Source organism: Gossypium hirsutum, chromosome A04 (genome assembly GCF_007990345.1).
Source record: "Gossypium hirsutum isolate 1008001.06 chromosome A04, Gossypium_hirsutum_v2.1, whole genome shotgun sequence".
Lineage (NCBI taxonomy): Eukaryota > Viridiplantae > Streptophyta > Magnoliopsida > Malvales > Malvaceae > Gossypium > Gossypium hirsutum.
The window spans coordinates 67,774,875-67,783,099 of NC_053427.1; the positions used below are offsets into that span (position 1 = coordinate 67,774,875).

Here is an 8,225-nt window from a genome sequence, read left to right on the forward strand (position 1 = left end):
TAATTATGAGTCATACTGTATATGTATGGATTCCTCATTGGGTCTATTTCTAAGAGAAACAAACGGCATGGTTATTTGAATTCTGTACAGGGAGAAATTTGGTTCGTAGTGCACAGGGGTCAAAGTAGCCAAACCTTAAAACAGAGGAGAATTTAACTAATAAAATGTACTAATTGGACCAACCAAAAATTATATAAAAAAATTTGTAAGTAGATGTATGAGTCTAAATTTGGGGAAAATTTACGGATTTGAATTTCAAGTTTTATAACTCAAGATATGATTTTTTTAACAACTATGATGCAGTTGGACAGCTTGTCTGAAAAGTATGATATGAATTATCTGAATTTGGTTAAGTGCTCAAATAAGTTTAGTAGTGCCTTGTGCTCGACTCTGGCGATAGTCTCGGGTAAGGGGCGTTACAGAAAGATTTACGATTTGTATCGAAATGAGAAAAGTTATGACCATGTGGTGAGTGGTACAGGTACCTACTTGAAATGTATGAGATGTGGGCTCAATATATGCCATATGAATTGTATTGGATGGTCATGAGTAAGTTGTACTTATGTCTATTTATTGTATTCATGGACAAGCTATGAAATGTTATAAGCATACTGTTGTATGATAATTAGTTTATCTTTATTTTCATGCAACTTACTAAGCTTTATGCTTACCCCTTTTCCTTTCCATTTTCTTATAGTGCCGCCAAAGTAGCTCGAGGATCATCACCTCCATCGGAGAAACCAACCAGACTATCATCTGAAGCACTTGGTATAGTCAGCTCTTTTATTTTGATTATGGCATGTATAAGAACTTTTGTCTTGTTTTAGTGTCACACTATTTTGAGGCCAAATATGTTGGCTTGTTTTAGCATTTGACTCATTTTGTATAAGGCCATGAAAAATGGCTAAAATTGAAAGTTGTTATATGAATACAAGAAGGTCTTTCATGAATGAGAAAATTGTTGGTATGTTTGAGCATGTGAATTTCAGTGTATGGATAGCAAAGTACATAAATTAGTCGCTTAAACATATGTGAAATGTATATAGGTCTTAGTTGTGGTTGCTTGATTGGGAAATCATGATATGATAGACTTTGGTGTGATGGATGGTATTGGATTGTGTTTCAAGGTGGCAAAAGGCTTGGTAGATAGCCTTATATTGTCCACACGGGTAGATATACGGGCGTGTGTCCGGGCCGTGTGTGACACACGGTCAACCCCATAGGCATGTTGTTCGGCCATGTGTCCCCTGCACATAAAATTTGCAAGTCAGTATGCATGGTAGTAAACACACAGGCAGAGACACAGCCATGTGTCTCAGCCGTGTATAGGACACGGCCTCTGGCCACGGGCGTGTTCCTTAGCCATGTGCCTCTATTTGGTTGCTGACATCAGAAATAAAATGTCAAGGTTTTTAGACACGGGCTAAGACACGGGAGTGTCATAGCCGTGTGAGGGACACGGGAGTGTGTCAGGCCATGTGAAAACCCCTGTAGGTTTGGATTTGGAATTTAATTCTCACGGGTTTGGACACGGGCATGTCCCCTTATGCTTAGGCCATGTGAACCACACGGACCATCAGCACGGCCATGTCATAGTGGCCACACGGGTGTGTTGGCCTTCCACACGGGCATGTGTCATGTTTCAAAAGTCATTCTTATATGGTTGGTTAAAGGACTCGAGTTGGTCCCAAGTGGTTTCCAATGGATGTTTCTGGCCTCGTAAGTCCATGTTAAGAAAGTTTAAACATAGTTTGAAAAAGTATTAAATTTGAGCTAGTCTTGGTGACTCAAAAATATGATACATACGTGTTCAAGTTTAGTAACGTCTTGTATTCCGTCCCGGCGTAGGGTACGGGTGTGGGGTGTTACATGATTACTCATCCCAGTGAGTATGGGTTTCTCAAGACCTAGTTGTTTAAAGATTTTGTAGGGCAGGACATTAATACTGGCCCTTAAATCAGCCAAATCATTATCAATATTTAAACTACCAATGAGACAAAGAATACTAAAACTCCCTGGATCTTTTAGTTTGTTAGGTAGTTTGTTTTGTAGGATGGCCAAGAAAACTACATTGAGCTCCACAGTCGACAAGTCGTCTAACTTCCTCTTATTTGTTAACAACTCCTTTAGGAATTTAATGTAATTTGGCATCTGCGAAAGGGCTTCAACAAACAGTAAGTTAATGCGTATTTTTTAAGAAGCTTAAGAAATTTACCATATTGTTCGTTTGTGTGGTCTCTCTTCATCACGTTAGGATATCACACTCAAGGTCTGTATTCTTTAACAACCGGCTTTTGCTCTTTCCTATCTTCCTTAGCCTCATCATTGTTCACCACAATTTCTTGCCTCAGTTCTTATTCAGGTTCAACTACCCCTTCCATGTCTCGAATAATAATTGCGTAAAGCTACTCCCTTGGGTTAGTTTCAGTATTGCTAGGCAAGCCTCCTTGTGGTCTTTCCGAAATTAGTTTAGCAAGCTGACCTATTTGATTTTTGAGTCCTTGAATCAATGTTTGCTGATTTTTCAGTGTTGCCTTAGTGTTTCAAAAATGGGTTTCTAACACCGATATAAATTTCGTCAACATCTCCTCAAGGTTCGGTTTTTTCTCTTACTGATAAGAGTTGTTGAAAGCTTGGAGGGAGTTGTGCTCTTTAATTTCCTTGACCACCTAAGAGAAATTGGGATGGTTCCTCCAACTTGCATTATCATTATTACTATAAAGGTTATTTTAAGGTCTAGAATTATTACCCATATAATTAACTTGCTCATTCTCTATGCTAGGACCGAAGGGTAAACATTCTGGATTATTCATTCCACCTCTATCGCATTGCATCACCAGATTTACCTATGTAGAAAAATATAAACTATCAAAATTTCTTATTCAGTTCTTCTACTTGGCTTGATAACATAGTGACAGCATCTAGATTAAAGACACCGGCTGTTTTCATCGGTTTTATTCTCATAACTTGCCATGATAATTATTCAGTGTCATTTCCTCCATAAACTCATAGGCTACCTCAAGTGTTTTATTATTAAGTGTACTACCATCTGTTGCATCAATTAACTGCCTTGTTGAGGGATTCGAACCATTATAGAAGGTTTGAACTTGTAACCATAAAGGTAACGCATGATGAGGACACCGTCTCAACATATCCTTGTATCTCTCCTCCGCATCATATAGAGTCTCCAAATCGATCTAAACAAACCAAGAGGTGTCATTCCTCAACTTGGTTGTTTTAGCCGGTGGGAAATACTTCAAGAGAAACTTCTTGGTAATTTAAGCTCATGTAGCGATGGAACCTCATGGTAAAGAGTTTAACCACTATTTTTCTTTGTTCATTAATGAGAAAGGGAACAGCCGTAAGCAAATAGTGTCATTAGTCGCACCATGTAACAGCTCAAATTTCGGTGCAATTGGAACAGTGCTTTCGGGACCACAAATTCGAGCAGAAAATAAAATTTATTTTATTTTATTATATGGTCCATAATATGATAGTAATGTCATGTGAAAATTCTAATAAGAAAATTTTATCGATTATGTGTTTAATTACTAGAAGGACCAAATTGCATAAAATGCAAAAGTTGAATTCTAGTAGCTAGAAGAATTAAATAGTTGTGAAATTCAAAACTTGAGGTCCTTATATTATACCATTAATGAAAAGTTAGTAGATATTTTTGGATGATTCATCCATGCAAAATTAGAAAAAGGCTAAGGACTAAATTGGAAATCAAAATTATTAAAAGATGATAAATCATTAAATAGAAATAAAAATCATTATTATGATCTTCTTCCCCAAATAATACATGGAAACCCAAGGAGAGAGAGAAGAAACTTTCATGGTCAAATTGGGTAAGTTTCCTTGGCCGGTTTTTAGTAATTTTAATATTTTTGAAACCGGGATAGCTTAATCTATCTATCTGGGGGATCAATTTGAGAAGTTATCAAAGTGTGGAACATGGGTCATGGATGTATATGTTGAAAATTAGAAATTTATGGTAGAAAATGAAAGGATGTTGATAGATAAACAACTTTTACAAAGTGATTTTTGATGAAAACATGATTTAGGGACTAAAATCTAAAGTTGTGAAATTGAAGAAAAATGTTGATTTTTTTCTGAATACATGTGCTGTAAATTTTGTAATGGGATTTTGGTTAGGCTTGGAAAAAGGATTAAATTGCACAAATTTAATTTTCTGAGCCTAGGGACGAAATGGGAATTTATGAAAAAGTTAGGGGCAAAATGGTAATTTTCCTAGGACGTAAATTGAGTATAAAGGAGTATGAAATATGAGAAATTGATGTAAAATTTACTTTTATAGATCCGGATAGACCAAATTCAGAGCTAGAACAAGGAAAGAGGAAAATATCGGATTAGTAGATTTTACGTATGTGAACATTGTCGAGGTAAGTTCGTGTAACTAAATTGTATATGTTTTTTATACTTGAATTAAATGTTATGTTTGAGAATTGTATAAATGCTATAAATATGTGAAATGATCACATACTTGTTAAAGCCCGATAAGTGAAAGTGCCCGATCAATTATAATGCCCGACAAAAATGATAAAAATGCTAATTTTATGTTTCAGTTGAATGTGAACATTTGAATTGTATAAATGCATACATATATGAGATTGGCCACATGCTTGATAATTCTTGAAGGATGCTAAATTCCATTTGAGTAAATGGAAGATTCGATGGATATGTGATTTCCCGAAATAAATGAGGTCCTGTATTTGTTGCGGACGGTATTTAGCTCAGACGAGTAATCCTATTGATCTCATGATAGAAAGGATTTAGCCCGAACAAGTAATCCTAATATAAGTTATGGATTGGGTTTAGCCCGGATGGGTAATCCAGATCAAGCTCCTTAGAGCCTATGTCATATAAAGGATTTAGCCTGGACTGGTAATCCTGTTGTACATATGCATGGCTCGAGAGTGTATTCTCTGAAATAGTACCTTAGTTATTACTGGACATGAATTGATGGATTCTGATTTGTACACCTTAGGTGTAATACTTGTGTATCCATCGATGTTCAGAACAAATTCAACGGGTAAAAATCTTGACATGAAAGGACAAGAATAAGAAATGAATTATTACACATAGTTGTCTGAAGTCCTTGAAAATGATGCTACATGACAATTGACATATGAAAACATGAGATGATGATATTTGTACATGATATTCTTTGATGAATATGTTCATCCTTGGTTATAGACTTGTACACTTTGAGTGTACTACTACTCATGTGACATTGATATTTTGAGTAAAATGTGTAAAGTGTTGATATGAAATAATCTGAACTTGAGATGTGTTATATAAAAATATACTTGAGATATAGAAATGTGAATTATACATGTTGTGGAAAGCATATGTGCATAGAAACTTGATTGTTATTGAGCCCATACATGTTTTTGATGTTATTATGGAATATATGACTAACAAGGGCAATGAGGATGTGTGTAGGGCTTGAGGTCAAATTGAGTGAACATGCCTTACATAGTTACCTCAAAATAGAATGAATGGTAAGTTAAGTACCATGTTAGACGAACTTACTAAGCATTTTATGCTTACTTAGTTTTATTTCCATGTTTTAGAGTAAATCGAAAGCTCGTTGGATTGGAAGCTTGGAGTAGATCACTCATACTATCCATCGGCCCATGTCGGTACAATATGGTAAATCAATTATGGTTGTAATGGCATGTATAGGATATATATTGGCCATATTGACATGTAAATGTAAATGATGCTTTTAATCTAGCCATTGGAATGGCTAGTATTGGGTTGTTTTAATATACTTGTAATGTCAAACTATGGTAGCTACATATATGTTAAGTAGTTGATCAAATTATCTCTTACTTGAGGACTTAACTAAGGTAAGATTATAGACATATATGCATGAAATGATATGCCATGATGAATGATGGAATTTGTTTGATTTGAATGCTTGAAATGATTGGTATTTGGATGTGTGATTCAAGTGCAAGTTATGGGTGTGATTTTGGGTGAGAAATGAAGCTAGGAATGACTTTATTTTGTCTACACGGACGTGTGTCTATACCGTGTGTGACATACGGTAGGATACATGGGCGTGTAGTTAGGTCGTGTGTCACATGCACCTTAATTTTGAGAAACGAAATGCTCAGGATTGAGCACACGGGCAGAGACACGGGTGTGTGTCTCAGCCGTGTGTGCTACACGGCCTAGAACACAGGCGTGTGTCTTGGCCGTGTGAAACCTGCACCTAATTTTGAATTGATTTAATTAACCACACGGCCTAGCACATGGGCGTGTGGCATGGCCATGTGCACAAGTCAGAGAGTTACACGGGGTCGAGCACGGCCTCCAGCACGGGTGTGTCCTAAGGTCACATGGGCGTGTCCCTTGGACCACACGGACGTGTGAGCCTTGCACCTTGAAAAATTTTTGACATTTCACAAAAAATCCTTAGAGGTTCCGATTAAGTCCCGAATCGATTCTAGTGCTCATATTGGACCTTGAGGGTCTATTTAAGGGACGTTACGAATGATTTCAGAATTTGAATAGTAACTTGCATGATTTATATGTAAATATGTCTGAAAGTTTTGGTAATGCTCTGAAACCCTGTTTTGACGACGGATACGGGTTAAGGGTGTTGCATGCCATTAATTTTGAAAGTCTTGCAAATCTCTAAGAAGTTGGCCAAATGAGTATTTAGGTCTTCATCTTGCAAACCATTGAACTAAACATACTATTGTGCCATCTGAATTGTGTTCGACTTCAGTTTGAAATTATTTGCAGCAATATTCGGTCTCACATTACTCGATTCAGCCCCAATCAGAGTGGACTTCGCATAATCATATATAGTGTGAAGAGCAGGAGCTGCAGGAGGTAACTAAATATTCTAATTATCACTCATCTCCTCATTAATATTTTTGTCCTCTTGTTCGCCAACTATATTCTATCGATTCTGCCTTTCTTCTCTAATCTCTTTGTGATTTCTACGAGCAGTATTTTCAATTTCACTATCAAAAAACAATGGTCTCGATGGGTTTCTTCTAGTCATAAACCAAAAACACCTACCAGAATCAAACAAAAGAAAAATTAAAATGTAAAAATTAATTTAAAACAAAAATATAAAAATAAAATAAATATAAAAATGACTAAATTAAATAAAATGTTCCTAATATTTTAGTCATTGGAAACGGCGCCAAAAAGTTTATGTATGTTTTCTCGTTACTAACTACAAATATGACGAATGCAAATGCACCTATTGATAAATAGTATAGCTACGATGAGTAAAGATATCGTATCCACGAGGACTAAAAGTATTAGTAATTACCATTTTCTTATTATTTAGTCGACAAATTGGAGTGATTGTTTTAAACTAAGATTTACTAAATTAATCTAACTAAAGAACTCAATAGAGAATGAATGAGGAAATTAATCAAATAATAACCAATGAGACCAACAATACCCAAGAAAAAATCCACCTAGACTTCATCTATTATTTTGAATCTGATTTAAATGATTTATTCACTTGGTATCTTGATCCGTAGAAATCCCTCAATTATGCTAATATCACTTTCGAGAGTAACAAAAACTAACTCTAGGTTGATTAACTGAAATTTCTTTCTAATTAAAACCCCTATTTTTGCATTAACTCGATCTATGAATTCCCCTATTAGATTTGACTCTAACCTGGTAGATTTATGTCGTCCTATTTTTAGGATTGCATACAACTCCACTCAATTATACTAGACCTACTCTTAAACAGGGACTTTTCCTCCTCTGATTTAAACACATTAAACATGAATTAATATCCTGGAAATATTAAAACAAGAGAGAAGCACACATAATTGAGATCAAGAATCAAGTATTTATCGCATAAAACATAAATTAAATAATAGAATTCATCATAGGGTTCATCCTCCCTAGGTATCTAGAGAATTAGTTCATACTTGTGAATAAAAACATCTCAAATTCAGAATAACCATAAGAAATAAAGAAACTCATAAAGACTTCAAGAGAAATTAAAAGGCAGAATTCAATCTTGATGGAAATTTGCTTCAAAGTTGGCTCCAATGGTGTTCTTCGAGTTGTTTTCTTCGATATTCTCTTATGGCCCCCTTCTCTCTTCTTCTATTTGGTATTTATGAACATTAGAATGCCCAAAATTCCTAAAAATTGCATTTTTTCATCTTTGGGATGCAAGTTGTGAAATGGACAAGGTCTGGTGTCTA

General features: G+C 35.5%; 1 non-coding gene across 1 annotated transcript; it reads left to right on the forward strand.

Moving 5' to 3' along the window:
• Positions 1 to 3,123: 3,123 nt before the first annotated feature.
• LOC121228708 (small nucleolar RNA R71) lies at positions 3,124 to 3,230 on the forward strand. The gene has a single exon (XR_005926283.1). It is a non-coding gene; the product is annotated as a small nucleolar RNA R71 (small nucleolar RNA).
• Positions 3,231 to 8,225: the final 4,995 nt, after the last annotated feature.